This window comes from Schistocerca americana, chromosome 4 (genome assembly GCF_021461395.2).
Source record: "Schistocerca americana isolate TAMUIC-IGC-003095 chromosome 4, iqSchAmer2.1, whole genome shotgun sequence".
Lineage (NCBI taxonomy): Eukaryota > Metazoa > Arthropoda > Insecta > Orthoptera > Acrididae > Schistocerca > Schistocerca americana.
The window spans coordinates 821,931,669-821,948,537 of NC_060122.1; the positions used below are offsets into that span (position 1 = coordinate 821,931,669).

Genomic DNA, 16,869 nt, shown 5'->3' on the forward strand with positions numbered 1-16,869 from the left:
TGCTTCAAAATATTAGACTGAGTAGTAAGTAAAATGGGAACCAACTGTCACACATAAAGCATCATTTTATGTCCCTTTAATTTCCTGTCAGTTAAGCTCAAAAATGGTTCAAATGGCTCTAAGGACTATGGGACTTAACATGTGAGGTCATCAGTCCCCTAGACTTAGAACTACTAACCCAAGGACATCACACACATCCATGCCCCAGGCGGGATTCGAACCTGCGACTGTAGCAGCAGCGCGGTTCCGGACGGAAGCGCCTAGAACTGCTCGGCCACTGAGCCAGTTAAGCGTTCAAATAGAGCTCTGTATCTTATTCTGAAAAATATGCATCAGAGTTTGGTGCCAAATGTAACGGAGACACCAATACAACCGAAATGACAGCTGTCAAATTCCAGTAGAAACCACAGGCAGACTCCCATTTAAATGTTTTGAATTTTTTTCTCCGAAGTGTGAGTTAGTAGATGCTTATCCGAACATCGAAATAACCTTGAGAATATTTATGACAATTTCAACGCACATTAAAGACGATAAACAACTGCTAAGACTTGAGTATATGTGAAGCACACTGTCAAATTCAGCTATCTTGTTGACGGAATAATACATAGCAGCTAATTTTGTTTCAATGATATTTTCAATGAGTGTGCTGCTCTCAAAGCAAGTAAATGGTAAGTAAAATTATAGTAAGAACACAACTCTCAACACTTAATTATAGTGCTATTTCTTTTAATTCCTATTGATGCTTCATACATTGTTAATAATTAATAGAACCAAGTAAAAACCAGCTCCTTTTTATACATCATGATAAAATCAATATAGAACTGGCACAAACGATAACACTTTCAATTTTTTTTTAAAGTTTGCACAATTTGCAATGTACAGGGTGACAATTATCGAACTATATATAAAAAAAAGAAAATTAATTATAAGCTACAGCGTGCACACATTTTAATCAGCATGTAAAGGTCACGAAGAGTACTCGAATTTAGAGTATGACATGTTCGATATGCCTGTCATAATTGGCGGTGATGTGGCGCAGACGGATAGCGAAATTCTGCGCGACCAGCTGAAGTATCGGAATATGGATACTGTCGATGACCTCCTGAATGGCTGCTTTCAGCTCACCAACGGCTCTGAAGTTATTGCTGTACACCGTGTCTTTAACATAGACCCACAAAAAAAGTCACATGTGTTCAGATCCGGAGAATATGGCGGCCAATCGAGGCTCATACCAGTGGCCTCTGGGTACCCCAGAGCCAGAATTCTGTCCCCAAAGTGCTCCTCCAGTACATTAAACACTGTCCTGGTCCGATGGAGTCGAGTTTCGTCTTGCATGAACCACATCTTGTGGAAATCAGGTCACTTTGGGTAATGGGGGTGAAATCATCTTTCAAAACCTTCACGTACCGTTCGGTAGCCACCGCGCCATCAAGGGATATTGCACCGATTATTCCGTACTGGACATTGCACACCACAGAGTGTGTTGAGGGTGAAGAGACTTATCGATCGAGAAATGCGGATTTTCGGTTCCCCAAATGCGCCAATTTTGCCTATTGACGAGCCATCCAAATGAAAGTGGGCTTCGTCGCTAAACGCGTGCGAATGCGAGTACTAATTGCCATCACGCCCCGCGGCCAACCGTGGAGTTTGAACGTCGTAACGCAAACCGCTCAGAAGTTGTGACCATTTTATTTGATATTGTTCAATAATTGTCACCTGCGGCTCGTGTAAGTAACATTTTTCAGTAATGCTTCGTTTTTATTGAAGCCGCTTTGCAAAATACAAACTTTTCTACATCTATGTAGAAGAAATTGCAGATAAGCAGTTTTCTTCGGGAGTGCGGAAGGGGGGGGGGGAGGTGAGGAGGGGTGCTGCTTTATCAGCTCTGCGCCGGAGCGCAGGATGAGCTCGGGGCGGCTCCGCCGGCGAGTGTTACTTTCTAGCACCCCGCGCTTCTGAACTACGCTACCCGTCACTACGTGTGCTGGTAGCTGATGAAACCAGAGCTCTCGTGCAGCGCGAGCAGCTACAGTGATGAGCCGTTGGGGGATTTCCGCCTCTTCAGCGCTCAAAAGTGTGACCGGGCGTCACGTGAGCGGCTAGCGGCTGCTGCCAAGTGTGTGTGTGTGTGTGTGTGTGTGCGCGTATGTGTGCGCTGCAGCGGGCAACCCGATGCAGCCGCGGTGCTGCAACTGCTGCCAGGACGCGCACTAGCTCTGCACAGGTGCAAATCCCGCCTCTCGTAACTTCCACTTTGTACCAGAGCTCTCAATACTTCTCCATAAAAACAGATCTCCCAAAGCGAATGATTCACTTTCTGAAGGTTGCACCGACTCCGGATCTACGATATTTCCGAACCGGGGCAGGAACATCAAAGCGGCTCCCCTCCCCCTCGAGCTTTTGAAATAGAACGTCAAAAATTTAAAAAAAAGATTTTTCAAAAATTTGTTCATTTTTAGCGCACATCTTTCTGAAGAGTTTGATATATGAAAATATGTGTTCTAGGAAATGTAAGACATGTTATTCGGTCTGAAGTGTACTGAAGAACAGTGCCACGCCTCTTTACACAACATTCTCCTACCGCACGTCACTGTATTTCACTTTTAGTAATTCAAACGTGTGTATTTTGAAATGGAAGCATTCAAACCTATATTCAGGACAGTGTAAATTAAAATGTTCTGTGGTGCCTGTCGTGCTTCCAGTCGACCGGTCTGACATTTTACCTCCCTTAAAAAAAGTTACTGCTAGGGATTATTTGTGATCGGGAGTATAAGAACTCTTCAGAAAATTTACACTCTTTATTGTCCATTAGCTGATAACTTTCTCTTTTGTGTGATATTAAATATAGGAAACATAAAACCGCTAAAGACAAGAACAGGAAAGACAGTACACATTTCTTCAATTCTTTATCTTGCTACAGCTTCACAAGCCGTTCTTTCTTTTCAGCGAAGGGACCTATTACCTCACCAAAGTTCTTCTAACGTTTTGTTACACGAAAAATCAAAATGTAGTTACCTAATACTCAACAAGCTGTTAATACGAGTCGTACCCATGACTGGTGTGCTTTCTAGATTCGATTACCTCTATTTCGTAACTGTAGGCTAGATAAATCAAAATAGGACTTACCTAATATTGTACCAATTGTAATACACGCCAAATAAGCGAGACTGTTTTGGCAGAAATGGTCATTTTTATGCATCTCATTTACATAAATAACAAGACGTGCCAATATCAATTGCCTATAGGCCTACCACAAGCAAAACGTTTTATGTTAGGAAATAGTTTCACGTTTAGTATAGAAAATTTTCATATGAACTTGGAATCGTCATATTCTTCCATACAATTTGTGTGATGTTCCCGTTTCTTGTCCTCCTCGTTGTAACACTCCTGTCATTACTAATCCTGGAACTATTCCTGTCTTTGTCAAAATTTATTCTCCGGTTAATTTCGCTAATCCTGCCGGAATCACCGGCTCCGTTATCCCGCGTTTATTCTCCTGTTATGTGTTATTACGTGTTTGTGCGACGCATTTGCCGCGCTATTCCGAGGATAGAACCTAAAGCGGCTGCTAACTGGAGACTGTATAACTGGTAGTGTAGTGACCCGGCAAAAATTTTCTGTCAAAATTTTGCTTTATTCGAGACATCGAGAAGATAATATGTAATCTTTCTTACCTGTTATTCCTGTTAGTCGTTTATTTCCAATCTAGTAGTCTGAATTTGATATGTCGCTAATAATTATAACAACGCTGATCATTCGCACACCCGATCAACCACATAAACAAACAGCGATTGATATTCACCCATTCGAGTTTCTTCGGCTCAGCTCGTATAGTCCAATTAGTCCCATCCCCTTTTGCCTGCTGGAAAGTTCGTATTTCTTGATGCGACGGGGATTCCCGTGGTACAAACATCACGTACACTACGTGCGCATTCAAAAATCAACTTATGATTCGTTCAGAAATCGACTTAGAATATGTTAAAAATGTTCAAAAACCAACTGGGATGCTTTTCAAAATCATACGAATAATTGATAGACCAAACCGCGCTGGATGCTAGGCGTTTTGTGAAACAAGGTTTTTTTTTTTTACCCCGGCTTGCCCCCCCCCCCCCGCCCCCCTCCCCTCCCACCCTAGATGCTGGCCTGGGTTATGTGTACAATGCTTCTACAGGGTAAAACCAAACCCCATAGACAGGGATATTTTCTGAGTATTTTGTTATAAGGGATCAGTGGACTACGGCGGCATGTTACAGAGTAATTGTATTTCGTTCGACGTCATGGTAACACTTATCCAAAAAAAAAAAAAATGGTTCAAATGGCTCTGAGCACTATGGGACTCAACTGCTGTGGTCATAAGTCCCCTAGAACTTAGAACTACTTAAACCCAACTAACCTAAGGACATCACACAACACCCAGCCATCACGAGGCAGAGAAAATCCCTGACCCCGCCGGGAGTCGAACTCGGGAACCCGGGCGTGGGAAGCGAGAACGCTACCGCACGACCACGAGATGCGGGCAACACTTATCCTTCTGCCTTTACTGCACTTAAAATATATGGACAATATTGTATATGTGAACGGTATCGCTGATATTTTTAAAAATATAAGGCATTCGATATATCGATATTTAAAAAAATGTCATTATATGCACTCAGTATATCGAAAAAAATTATTGATATATCTACAGAAAAAATATTGAATTACCGGCCGAAAAAAGTATCGGTTCCACATTGTAAATATACTGCCAGCTTTAGAGCTGTATATTTAAGTACTGGTTTACGTATAGATATTCTGTACGTCAACAAGCTAGCTGCCTGCTTATCCACCTAAGAGCAAGAATTCAAAGGAAAACGATGGACGTCCATGCTACGCGATAATCACTTTGCTAACAATGGTAATTGCATGTAAGAGGCACGATAAAAGTTGTACGACTGGTCTGTCGTTCAGTTTCGTCACATATCGGATTTGTCTGCAACACTTCATGTCGGCTTCCCTGTTTTTCTCATTTCTGCAAGCGCCAGCGAACTAGCAGTCGTAATGTCAAAATTGTGCGGTGAAGCTAAACGTTGCGGTTTCTGTCGGTAGCGCCGAGCGCCGATTACGTCAGTACTTCCTCTCTCACACGTCTCCGCCCTCGGTAAAGACCAGTCTCCGCTCGCGGTAAAGACCAGTCTTGTCATTTAGATTTTTGTTCATCACTTTTTAACGACTGTTTCTGAAGAATGCCGACGTGAAGTAATAGCTCACTAGTTGCGTGAAGATTGTTTTTTAAAGCAACTGGCGTGCTATTTCTTTCGGATTCCTTGCTACTGTTACTCCATTCACACTACCCCCCCCCCCCCCCCCACCCCTCCACCGCTCCAGTGCAATCGGACTATTTCTTTGTGCCATCTTTGATTGCTTCACACAGTCAAAGTGAAAGACTGGACGTGATGAAAGCTCAAAAAGTTGTAAGGATCTTTCACAGAGTGAAAGTAAAATTCTGTTCTACTATAATTTCGAAAGAACAGTTTTAAATATTTGCCTAAAATTGTGAAAACAATACAGGGTGAGTTACGAGGTTTTCCTCCAGTTGCCGGAGGTTATTCCCTAGGTTATTTGTAACAAAAAACGTAAATACTGTAATGTAATCAAACCTATAATTAAGGAGCTACAAGCAGAGTTCCGAAACATGCCACGCTGCATGGAGCGCTACGCTTGTGTTTACAGGACACACAATCAGTCTTAGGTGGACAAGTGCAGCGGGTGGTACGTTTGCATAACAGCCACGCTGTTGATACTGCAGTCACCGTTTACTGTTATTGTCTCCCGTGTACAGTACACTTTGCGATGCCGTACAAGTTTTCATCGCAGGGGTATGGAGACATGGTGTACATTATGGGCTCTTGTGATGGTATTGCGAAAGCTGCTGTTGCCGAATATCACCATCGGCATCCTAATCGTAGGATTTCGAGTGCCAAAACATTTAGTGGAACATATCGAACGTTGCTAGAAATTGGTACTCTTCCCAGTATTCGTATTCACTCCGAAAGACATCGTGACGTTCAAGAAGAGGGAAACATTCTTAATTTAGTAGAGCCCAGTCCTAGTTCAAGTACGAGACGCCTAGCTACCCGATTGAATGTTTCACAATCTAAGGTATGTAGGATTCTTCATGAAAATGGACTGTATCCTTTTCATGTGCAAGAAGTTCACCATTTAGAGCCACATGATTTGTGCCAACGGTTTGCACTTTTGTAACTGGTTAAATGGATATATACTAAGATGGTATCTGTTCTTTCGGACATGTCCGAAAGAACAGATACAATCGGTGACCATGCAGCTCGTTAGGATGAAATGAACACCCTTAGCTGCTTACAGGGGTTGACATACGTCAAGGGGGACAGATGAAAATGTGTGCCTCGACCGGGACTCGAACCCGGGATCTCCTGCTTACATGGCAGACGCTCTATCCATCTGAGCCACCGAGGACACAGAGGGCAGTGCGACTGCAGGGATTTATCTCTGACACGCCTCCCGCGAAACCCACATTCTCAACGTATTGTCCCGCACTACATTCGTAGTGCCCCCGCCCATTATACTCATTACTCGCGGCGCGTTGCCGATTCCCGTAAGAGTTCGGCTCACCGGCCACTTGACCATCTTCTTCTTCTTCTGTGCGAATGCACAAACAGTGCCCGAACTCTAACGGGAATCGGCAACGCGCCGCGAGTAATGAGTATAATGGACGGGGGCACTACGAATGTAGTGCGGGACAATACGTTGAGAATGTGGGTTTCGCGGGAGGCGTGCCAGAGATAAACCGCTGCAGTCGCACTACCCTCTGTGTCCTCGGTGGCTCATATGTATAGAGCGTCTGCCATGTAAGCAGGAGATCCCGGGTTCGAGTCCCGATCGGGGCACACATTTTCATCACTTGCCGTACGTCAACGCCTGTAAGCACCCAAGGGTGTTCATTTCATTGTAATTTGGTTAAATGGAAATCGGCAGCTCTATCCCATCTTAATGATTAGCGATGAGGCAAAGTTTACTAGAGATGGCATCAACAACATGCGTAACATGCATGTCTAGGCAGACGAAAATCCCAATGCCATGGTAGTATCTCAATTTCAACGTAGCTTCAGTGTCAATGTCTGGAGTGGAATTGTGAGTGACATGTTACTGAGGCCGTATATTCTCTCGGAAAATTTAAATCGTCAGATGTACGGTAACTTTTTACGGCCGGCCGCGGTGGTCTAGCGGTTGTAGTACGCCTAACAGACATATGATGTTAGTACTTCGTAAATCATATTGTTATGTTATTTATGTAAATGAGGAAGATGGAAACTGCCGTTTGTACCGGAATAGGCTCTCTTACAGTTGCTGCAATATTAGAAAGGCCTGTCTAGCAGACAGTGACGACATAGACGCAATCAAATCAAGACACCACACCAGTCTTGGGTACTATTCGTATTAACAGCTATTTCAGTATTAGACAACGACATTTTGATTTTGAAGAACTTTGATGAGGTAATAGGTCCTTTCGCAGAAAGGTAAGCACGCCATGTAAAGCTCTAGAAAGAATAGATAGAAAAAAAGTGCTGTGACCTAAGGACTGAAGAAATGTGTACTGTCTTGCTTGTCTCTTGTCTTTACTGGTTTTGTGTTTGCTATATTTAATTTTATGTCACAAAAAAATGGTTCAAATGGCTCTGAGCACTATGGGACTCAACTTCTGAGGTCATAAGTCCCCTAGAACTTAGAACCGCCCGAGGCAGGATTCGAACCTGCGACCGTAGCGGTCTCGCGGTTCCAGACTGTAGCACCTAGAACCGCATGGCCACTCCGGCCGGCTTATGTTACACAAAAGAGAAGGTTATTAGCTAATAGGCAATAATGAGTACAAATTTTCTGAAGAGTTCTTGTTCTCCCGGTTACAAATAACCCCCCCCCCCCCCCCGAGCATTAACTGTGAGTCTGTCTTTTTTTTAAAGGGGGTAAGATGTCAAACCGGCTGACTGGTAGGCACCACAGGACATTTTAATATCCACTCTCTTGAATATAGGTTTCATGGCTTCCATTGCAAAATATACACGTTTGACGTACGATAGAAGAATGGCTCTGAGCACTACGGGACTCAACTGCTGTGGTCATTAGTCCCCTAGAACTTAGAACTACTTAAACCTAACCAACCTAAGGACATCACACACATCCATGCCCGAGGGAGGATTCGAACCTGCGACCGTAGCGGTCGTGCGGTTCCAGACTGTAGCGCCTTTAACCGCTCGGCCACTTCGGCCGGCAATAGAAGAATGCTGTGTTAAGAGGCGTGGCACTGCACTTTGGCACAATTAAGATCAAATAACGTGTGTTACATTTCCTCGAACAACATACATGTTTTATGTATCAAACTCTTTCGAAAGATGTACGCTACAAAGTGAACATAATTCTGAAAAATCGATTTTTTAAAATCTTTGACGTCCTATCTCAAACGCTCGAGGCAGGGTGTCTTCACTATGAAGTTTTTGCCCCGGTTCGGTGATTCCGTAGACCCGCGGCTGGGAGTAAGAAATGTACAAGAAATTCAATTCTTTTTTTATCAGTACCACAAGCTCTTGTTTGATGTCAGGAAAAGGTAAACTGTTCTAAAAAATCAAGTCTTTCTCATGGTTTCTGAGCTTCTCGCGGCGTGACTGACAGACGTTACCGAGATTGATTGACATTGCAGTCGCATCTAGGGGAGTTAAATTTGCGTCTGGCCCTCCAACTTGATGTTAGTGGTACCGGGCAGAAGGGAGTGAGAGAAGTGGGCTTGTGAGGCAAGCGTAGCCATTTCTGTCAAAAATGGTTCAAATGGCTCTGAGCACTATGGGACTTAACATCTATGGTCATCAGTCCCCTAGAACTTAGAACTACTTAAACCTAACTAACCTAAGGACAGCACACAACACCCAGTCATCACGAGGCAGAGAAAATCTCTGACCCCGCCGGGAATCGAACCCGGGAACCCGGGCGTGGGAAGCGAGAACGCTACCGCAGCCATTTCTGTAATTAAAATAATATAGTGCCTGTAATGGACTAGGACTAGGCTTGAAACTGTTGAAAGCAACAGATGGTATATACTACAACCTTCCTTAGCAATGAGTTCGAGTGGGCACTGTGTATTTTCGCGGGTGCAACCGCACTTCGCGAGCACCCATGGCTTGGGCAGACGCGTGCAGTCTGCAAGGTCTTCCGTTGACAGGAAAAATGTTTGAATTTGATGACGTGATAATAGTACCATAACAGAGGCGTCACATGACCGGACTAATGTCTGTGTTCTTGCTGGTGTGAAATTACAATAAATACGAAGTAAAATATACGACTATGACCCGTGATCCCTGCCAAAAGAGAAAATAAAATAATTTTCCTCTTCGTACCCCGCACGAGCGCCGCCGCCACCAAGAACACAACTGGATGCTTACATGCTGACTGCGTGCACTACATTTTACACTAATTTATTGACCGTTAAATATTAGGAAATATAGTAAAATGTTTACGCTGGCTGCCTTAGTTTGCTGAGAATCACAATTAATCAAAATACGTAACTTCAGAGAGCCACAAATGCCATTTAACAGTAAGAAACAATCACACAAACTATTTCGAAAAATCAGAAATTATGCATGTTTAAAAGGGTAGGAACAAGATTCTACCAAAAAAAAATATTAAAGCAATGAACTGCAAATTACGGCTGCACTGTCTGTATTTTATCACTGTCGTAACACGACACAGATGATTCATTCAATTAGAGTACTTCGAACAGCGGTCGACCAAAGTACACAGTCTTATCAAAAGTATCTGGACACCTATAAGTGGATGTTATATTGGTTGTGTCTACCATTCACTCTGACGGCTTTAACTTTGCTGGCGATATTTTCAATGAGGTTTCTGAATTCTGTGGAGGGTTGGCAGCCCATTCTTCGATAGCCAAAATCTCAGTGATGTTGGACGCTGCGATCTGGTCCGAAATCGACGTTCTGACTGATCCTATTGGCGTTCCATTGGGTTCAGGTCGGAAATCTGTATTGGCCAGTCTATTTCAGGGATGTTATTGTCCACAAACCATTGCCTCTGGGATCCCGCTTTTGTTGATACAAACAATCAACGATTCCGAACTGTTCCTCTATTGTTCGCAGTACACAATGCTATGAAATCCGTCGGTATCCTTCCGAATATGGAGTTTTCTTAAGCACAATAAGGGGATTACACTCTCATCACGAAAAACACAACTACACCGTAACAGCACCTTCTCCGGCGCTACACATGACGGCATGTAATGGCCTTCAGGCGTTCGCCAAACGCAAACCCTTCCACGGGATTGTTGCAGGGTATAGCGTGATTCATCACTCCTCATCACTTGTTTCCAGCCGGCCGGAGTGGCCGAGCCGTTCTAGGCGCTTCAGTCTGGAACCGCGCGACCGCTACTGTCGCAGGTTCGAATCCTGCCTCGGGCATGGATGTGTGAGATGTCCTTAGGTTGGTTAGGTTTAAGTGCTTCTAGGGGACTGATGACCTCAGCTGTTTTCCATAATGCTCAGAGCCATTTGAACCATCTGAACTTGTTTCCAGTCATTCACTGTCCAACGGTGTCTCTCTTTACACCGCCTCAGTCGTAGCCTAGCACTGAATACAGAGCTGTCTGGGCTGTGTGGAGCTCCTAGACCACTGTACTTTTTGAATGCCTGCGCACAGCTACTGTGCCGGCTGGACTGCTTATAGCATTCTGGAACTCACGAGCGACTCTTCTGCTGATTACATTCGATTTGTTACATCGTCCTTCTGCAATGCTCGACAGTCCCTGTCCGTAAGTACGTGTGGTCCACCTGGTCTTGGTTTAGCTGTGCACATTCCTTCGCGTTTCCACTTCACAGTACATCACGAACAGTCGACTTGGGCCGCTTCAGACGGGTTGAAATGTCCCTGTTGGATTTACTCCGTACGTGCTTTCCGGTGACATGTCCACGTTCGAAGTCATTAACCTCTCCTGACCGACTCACTCTACTGCCATTGGTGCCGGTGCACTGGCGACACAATACTCCCCATCTCCTCTTACACTGGCGGTCCGCCTTTTGTGACATCTAGTAGTCGATTCCGCATTTTATTCATCATAAAGTGTACATGTAACTGCTACTGGAAGATACCGATAACGTTCTATGACCGCATCGTCGTCACAGAGCAGTCCGCGACATGAAATCAGTCAATGCCCAACACACCAAAACATTTACATCCAACGTCGACACACTCTGTTGGTGACTTCCCGTCACAACACTGTTTTCTATGTTTCTTTTAAATAATATCAAGTGACTGTACTCTCTTAAATTTCAGATTTCTTGAGTGGCGCTCTAAAAAATTTAAAACGTTGTAGTATATAATGTATTGGAAATGTGCAGTTGATGAGGTTAGGTTAGTTTTAAAACACTGCAATAAATAACATGCGAATTTCAAATCCATAATCAAATAACTAAACAAATACTGTTATAGTAAAAGGACTACAAAAGCTGGTTGTTCACTATACAATTTCTCAACCCTAAGAATCAAAGTGAACTCCCATATTCATATAATAAATTGTTGATGGAAGTGGAAGGGTAATTTGCCTGGGTTGATAGAAAATCATTAAGAGGGGAGCATGAAACTCATGTCATTACCCCTTTTTCGGCTAAGATCAGTGTCCAGTAATGAAACTTTGAGAGGAATGAAGCACAATGAGAAACTCAGAGAGGCAGGTACTAAAGATGTTAAAATGCCACAAGATAACAAATTATAGTAAAAAAATTATGTTATTATACTGTATCAGAATATCAGATGGCTAAAAAACAAAATAGATGAACTTCTTGTTTGTTCAGAAGATATATAAACAGAGAAAAAGAAGAAGTTGCCATACATTAAAAGTTATGACAATGTCAGAAATTTGGAAACTAAAAAATTCTGTGTAGAGCAAAATATAGAAGCATATTTCTCAAACTTGGGATGTATGAAGAATGGGGTCCCACAATGTTTGTTCTTGGGTCTCTTATTGTTCTTAATATAATGACTTGCCACTAGGGAGGTATATTAATGAAGATGTGGAGCTAATTGTTGCTGATGATACGAGTAGAGTAGTCAAGAGTTAGCTGAAGGAACTGTAAATAATGTCTTCCAGAAAATTATTAAGTGGTTCTCTGCAAATTGACTCTCATTAAATTTTGATAAAACCCAGTATTTACAGTTCTCTACAGCAAATGGCACAACAGCATTAATAAATATAGAGTTTGAACAGAAGTCAGTAGCTAAGGCAGAATATTCCAAATTTTTGAGTGTGTACAATGATGAGAGATCTAAATAAAAAAACAGACTGATGATTACAAATTTTGGTGATAAACATATACATAAATTAGCTTATTATACCTGTGTTCAATCACTGCTTTCATATGGAATCATATTTTGGGGTGGTTCATAGTTAAGGAAAAATTATTCATTGTACAAAAATGTGTAATCAGAACAATAGGTGGAGCCCAGCCAAGATCGTCTTGCAGACATTTATTTAAAGAACTAGTGATATTTGCAGTAGCTTCATATGAAATTTGTTATTAATAACCACCTCAATTCAAAAGCAATAGCAATGTGCATAGCTACAACACTAGGAGAAAGGCTGATCTTCAGTACTTTGGGTTATATCTAATTTTGGCACAGAAAGGGGTGAATTGTGATGCCACAAAAATTGTTGGTCATTGACCAAATAGCATCAAAAAATCTGACACATAGCCAACCAACATTCAAAAACAAATTAAAAGAATTTCTGAATGACAACTTCCACTCAACAGACGATTTTTTAGGTATAAATTAGTAATCTGACAACAAAAAAACTTGAGTTAAAGCATGTACAGAAATCTTTTGTTAAATTGACATGTTTCATATCACTACAAAGTGTCGTAATCATGATCCGTGGAACAAATATTAATCTAATATAATCTGCAGCAACCAGCCACAAATTGGTTTTCGGTTACTTTATTCAAAAAGTAACGTTATTCATTTCGAATTTATACAAATCATCATCAAATGGCTTTTATGCTTTTGTCGAAACAAATGATACATTGGTTTACTGATGAGGCGCATCAGATGAACAATAAACGACAGATACATATGTGTAAGAAAGATTGCTGCGCTACAGATTTGTGTTAGAGTGTAATTTCCGTTAAGCATCCATATACGGCATTTGTTTTCGCAGTTTCCTTCGAAGGAAATATATTTGCAAATATGTTCACATTTTCACCATTTGATTGTCGGTTTGCATTATAAAACACTTTCGTTTGGTCACAACAAAGTTAACATGGAACATAACAGAACATGCATTACAATCTGTAATTGAATAAGCGAATTAATGCGAAAGAAAATGATTGGAACATAATATGTGACATGAGAGATGATATATGCAATGCCTAAGCAGATATAACCAGTTTTCTCATAAAAGTATAGTGAAAATTCAAACGTTTAACATAATAATCATCCAAATAGTGCTGAAGTAAAGCTGCATAAGCAGTGTAATGATAACAATGAAAATGAGCAAATATTCTTAGCAGTTGTAAAGGTAAAAATATTTAGGTGGTACAAAACCAATGGCAAAAGAAGACATGCATAACAGTGTCAAATTATTACACATTAGTATTTCATGTAAGAAAGAATAAAAAAGAAACATTATTTGTGTACACATACGTAAGACATTTCACATGGTTGGACCGACTAAAGAAAATGTTATTGAATGCATTCAGAAACTTATCTGCAAAAAATAGCCTCTTAGACATATATTAGTGACTAGTCAGTCATATGAAGAAACCTGGAAATATCATCTTATACTAAAAAAGAAAATGGGAAAGATACAGACGTTTAAATGTTATTCCAAAGTAAAATGTACTGACTAAATAATCTTAGATATGGCCTGTTTTCTTGCTTCTCCTTCAGCATTTTTGCTTGAATGAAACGAGAAGAAATGATTGAAACATTATTTTGCTAATGTCAGCAGTAAATAACAAACACAAGTTAAATAACCACGATTTTCTCACAGTGCACTGAACTTTTATGAATCCTTATTTTCTTCCTATATGCTTATCTCATTTCTTCTCATTAGTACTTTCTTATCCATTGTTTCATAAACTTTTACTTCTTTCAATTCTTATCACATTTTCCTCACCACAAATTTATTATATTAATTTTATATCACCAATGCTCGTTATATCTTAACATTCATACACATTTCGACCACTACAACACAATATCTTTACATCATTATCACATTTCTCCTCTGTCAACATTACTTATCAACCTCTATACATTTCATCTTACCTCTTCAAAGCCACCAGCGTTATATAAACAACATTAGAACCGAAATACATGCTATACCATAACATCAAAAAAATTAAAATCCCCAAGCACATTAAAAAGAATGTAAACTCATCTTCATCCTATCTGTTCTCTTTCCAGCTCTGGAGCTTCATTTCCACATGAAACATTACTTATCTAGATTCATTATGTCCCTGAATTTCATTCTTATTAAGTACTGTATTGGTCCCTAACAGGCAAAGTTATATAACCTGACAAGAATGTTATCACCAGGAAATGTATCCACATAGGGTCATATAATATTACATGTTGAACTATGCAGTGGCAGAATAATAAATTTAAAAGCAAAAATTTAAAGTAATTAGTATATTGCAAAAAATGATTAAAGGATTTTGTATAATGCAATTTTGTCAAATAAAGATGTGGTTGGAGACCGTGGCTGTTATATGAAACAAATTGTTGATGGTGTACAGCAACCAGCCATAAGTTGATTTTAGGTTACGTTTTTTAAAAAGTACCATTATCGGTTTCGAATTTTTAACAATTCATCATCACACGCGTTTTTTATGCTTTCGTCAAAACAAGTTATACATTAGTTTCCTGTGAGTTGCCATGAAATGTCTTCCTGGTGCATTTGTTTCTGCAGATTTCTTGCAATAAAATACATTTGCAATCATGATTGTATTTTCACAGTTACAAACGTTACACTGCATAGTAAACCACTTTCGCTTTCTCGAAACGAATTTTCAACATGCACCACATGTTTTGATTTACAGCATACGTAAACAAATACTGTGTATTCTTCTTTTGTCCCTTCATCACCCATACAAGTCCTAAAACATTTTATCAGTTATTTCCATCAGATGTGTGCAATTATTTCTTTCTGTACATCTTCCATTGCTACGTTCTTTGTACGCATAAATTCCTTAGAAATACAAAAAAGACATTTAGATATATAGCAAAATACGCACTACAAAATACCATATGAGTGTATTCTCTTCATTACAATGCATTAAACGTGGTTAAAAATTCAACAGTAAAAGTCACAGAAATGCATATTCCATGATCAAATTATACTCCATACAAGAATGTAACTATGTACAAACATACAAAATGAAAAACTCCATCAAATATTTAAAGTTCTTTTTTTTTACGAAAATTTCGAAACATGTTAAATTTTCTAACCGCCAGGAAACGCTTACAACTGAAATTGTCGTAATTTAGTGGGCTCAAATTGTCTCTGTTGCACCACAGTTGTTGTCCACTATCTTGGCTGCGAAATTAGTTTTATTCCAGAGTATGATCACCTAAACGCCATAGGTTTGCATATTTATCAAAAATGTCTGAATGGGAATGACCAAAATCACTAACATCGCCACACTGAGTAAGTTTTCTTTCAGTCGGTGAGACCTTATCACATATCATATTTACTTCCCGTGTCTGTTGTTGCTTGATTTCCATTTAACCATCTGTAAATTATCTCTGAACTCGGTATTATTCTGTTTTCGAACATTGGGCCGATAAAGTGTCATCTGAATTTCCGTCTGTGTTGGTCGACAAATTGGTCACTTTTACAATAAGTTCGTCAACTTCCTCAGAAATAGTACCTATTTGTTCTTGCTCTGTGTTAGATTGTAACTTCATTGCTCCAGCCTGTTCACCCATCTCGTGAATGGTGGTATCGAGTAGTATCTCATTTTGTTCATTTACTTGAGTGCTCACAGCATTCGGCACTTCACTGGTTATTTTGGCCAGACGTTGATTCTATTTTATATTTGAAATCCTCACATCTAACCTTTTATCTCTTCCTGAACATATTCCATTCTGTCGATGCTGTTCTGTCTTAATATCGCCTTGCCTTGTATCAGTATTTTTCATTATTGGCTGAAAGTCGTCACATCTCTTTCCTAATCTGAACTGGCAAATCTTGCAACTATGCTGTTATCTCTCCCAGTTTCCCTTTCTAAAGAATATTCTTTCTGTGACTGAATCATCTCCTTCAATGACCTGTAATATGCTTTCTGGTTCCTATTATTTTCGTCCTGTGACTTTTTATATCTTTTCTACGTCTCTTTCGGTCACCTTTGTACCTTTTCCTGTGTCCTAGTACTTTCTTCCTTACTATGTGATTTCATCTCTTCCTGCGATCCAATATTTTCCTTCCTCATTGTTAGCAACAATTCTACAGTACTGACATTACTATACTCTACACTACTGTCAACAGAAGGTGTTGCGGGTATAGTCCGCACAAAAGAAGATACCGGAATCTACCGTTGTTGTCAGAGTCTGTTGCGAAATATCACTGTGTTGTGGTGTCTCATTCCCCACTGATTCTTCCTCAAAACCTGAACTTTCACTCTCAATTGTTTGTTCTGTACTTTGATTCGATAACGGATTAATCAGAACCTACATGTCTGTAATGTTTTTGGAAGTTTCAATAATGTTACTAATTTGTGATAAACTTTGAACAAAATTAATTTCACTTGGTGCTGACTGAATCCTCGTTTCGAACTTCGTTCATTTATCTCGCACGACGGT

General features: G+C 40.5%; 1 non-coding gene across 1 annotated transcript; it reads right to left on the bottom strand.

Moving 5' to 3' along the window:
• Window positions 1–6,397: 6,397 nt before the first annotated feature.
• Window positions 6,398–6,471, bottom strand: Trnat-ugu. The gene has a single exon. It is a non-coding gene; the product is annotated as a tRNA-Thr (tRNA).
• Between the last annotated feature and the right edge of the window lie 10,398 nt (window positions 6,472–16,869).